Source organism: Protobothrops mucrosquamatus, unplaced genomic scaffold (assembly GCF_001527695.2).
Source record: "Protobothrops mucrosquamatus isolate PMUCROS unplaced genomic scaffold, P.Mucros_1.0 scaffold_251, whole genome shotgun sequence".
Taxonomy (NCBI): domain Eukaryota; kingdom Metazoa; phylum Chordata; class Lepidosauria; order Squamata; family Viperidae; genus Protobothrops; species Protobothrops mucrosquamatus.
Window position 1 is genome coordinate 153016 of NW_015386327.1, and position 2546 is coordinate 155561.

The following is a 2546-nucleotide window of genomic DNA, read 5'->3' on the forward strand; positions in this document are numbered from 1 at the left end:
AATGCCAAGAATTCTTTCTTGCTCTTGTACAGCCAATGCTGCATTATTTTAGCTTCCTACCTAATAAATATAAGGTGCATTAGAGCAATTGGGAAAGATGGAAGCTGGAGAGATACTTCATTCCTGCTATCTTCTCTGCCCCATTCGACAAGTATCATAATCAACATGGGCAAGTTCTCACAAGCAAAACTGATGATAAAGAATGTACTGGTATTGTGTTCTCCCTGAAGCTTCTTTGTGCTGGTACAGCACTAATCTGAGTTAACATTCAGGTAATGGGTTGACTCCAACGTGGTAATAGGAGAAAAATAGCCTGTTTCCCAGGTTTTCTCTCCCAAACAAATATAAACACACACTACAGAAATGAATTTTATACTAAACTCAGGATGTGACCATTTCTCCAAGGAAAATGCTATGCTTCACATGACAGATAGGTAGGCATCTTCACTGGGTAAATTTGGACAACAAATCATTTGGATCTAATTAATTCAAATTAGGAATATTCTCTTCAAAGGGAGGGAGGGAGAAAAAAAAGGGGTTTACTGATCCAAGTTCAATAAACTTGGAAAGAATAAGCAAGTTATCTTTTTGTTAACCTAATAGAAATTAGTCTGGATGTTGATTGTAACTGGAGTCAAACTTTTATACACTTCCAACATATTTATATTTGACTATGAATACATCAAGACAAATGATAGAGTAGCCAATGGCCAGAAGACTTCATTCAAATCCATAATGAACGACTACAAGTTACGTAGCTATGGTTTGAGCCCATCTTGAAATAATTTTCTTGTAAAAGGAAAATAAGGGTACTCTATATATGTACTCAAAAGTAGAAAAAAAAGAGTAACTACCATGGAAATAAATAATAACAGTTCTGAGGCTTCAATGTTCCTGATGCAATTGTGATTCCACAATTCAATAGTCTGCATGTGCCGAAAGTAGTTCTGCAAAGCTAATCAGAAAAAAAAGAGAAATGCTTTGAGCTTTTGGCCTTGAAGTTGTGTGCTTGAGCATACTGCTTCCTCCATGGCATAAGAATGAAATTATGTAACTGAGAAAAATAAGGGAGAAGATGATGGGAAAAACAATCTCTTCTGTTGGCAATTTATTTATTGTGCCCACTTAAGAACACAACTCCATCAGTGGATCAAAGCCATTCTGTTGCCAGAATTAAATCCAATGTTTTCAGTGTTACTTCTGTTGCTTGACTCAGGCAGACTGACAAGTGTCTTTAAAGCTGAAAAGGGTACTGCTTTAAATAGTCTTTCATTCTCTTTGGTAGAGGCAGTTGGTTTGTTTTTCCAGTGCATCGGTTAATTTGTAGTCGGCAGAGGTGCTGCAGGCTGGGGGGAACGTCCTTGTGGCTCAGTGGCTGGATGAGCTTCAGATATACTGCTGGTGCTCTCATCTCCTTGGGTGGAGAAGACAAAAACACAGGAAACAGGTAAAGAGCATCCCCCTTGCTCTCCGTAGTACAAGAAAGAACATAATGCTGGATCAGACTAACCACATCTGGAAAGACCAGAATCCAAGGTTTGGAGAAAGAATTGGTATCTAATCGGAACTTGCAATCAACATATTCAATGCGTATATTGGCAGGACCTCGAATGGTCTTTACGGATAGTGTGAACAGGTAGCTGGGATGAGTACTGTCCCGCACCAGAAAAGTCCCCTCTGGCATCGTCTGGAGCAGCTGCTGGGCTTCACAGGGTGTCATAAAACCCCAATACCAGCCAGATTCTTGCAGAAATGAAAGCGTTCTGGCAATGCACCGCAGATCCTTCTCCGGGTCTTGTGTTTGACGCGAGTTGCTTTCAAGTCTGGGCTTCAGCAAGGGAGGCTGCATGACCTGCTCTGACACGTTCACTGGAAAGCCTTCAACCGATAGCCTTCAGAGCCTCTTCTCTGTTACCAAAGGATAGGATCTATTATCCACTGTCATAATCTGTGTAAGTTTATTCTATCGGAACTGATTACTGTACTTATTGGGCTGGCATTTTAGTTCAGGTAGTTTTACTATTTAAAGCAGACATGTCAAATACAAGGCCCAGGGGCCGGATGGGGCCTGCGAAGCCATCCTGGAAACAGTGAGGGAACGGCCCCCGCTGCCTTGGCCCTGGCCAGCCAGGAGCCAATGTACAATTTTGTGGTGGCCATCTTGACACTTGCCCCGGTCCCACCCCCTTCTGCCAGAGACCCTCAGATCTGTCCCACTCCTGCCCAGGCCCCCACAGGCACCCTTGACGCGAATGATGTAGAACTGGCCACGCCCACCCAGTAGGCCACACCCACTCCATCCACGCCCACCCAGTAGGCTGCACCCATTCTGGCCACCCGGCCCCCTGAAGGCAACCGCAATGCTGATGCGGCCCTCAGTGACATTGAGTTTGACACCCCTGATTTAAAGCAAAGTGCTATGACCTTGTGCAATATATACAATTTTTTTTCCTTCACTAGGTGTATGTTGTCAGTTTCCAGTTCCTGATGTTACAGTACCCAATCAGAACTAAAGTGCTACAAGGAGCCCCGATTAAGAGGAAACT

The 2546-nt window shown here is 43.3% G+C and overlaps 1 pseudogene; it reads right to left on the bottom strand.

Annotated features, from left to right (window-relative positions):
* Positions 1 to 1234: 1234 nt before the first annotated feature.
* LOC107301619 lies at positions 1235 to 1945 on the bottom strand (annotated as a pseudogene).
* Positions 1946 to 2546: the final 601 nt, after the last annotated feature.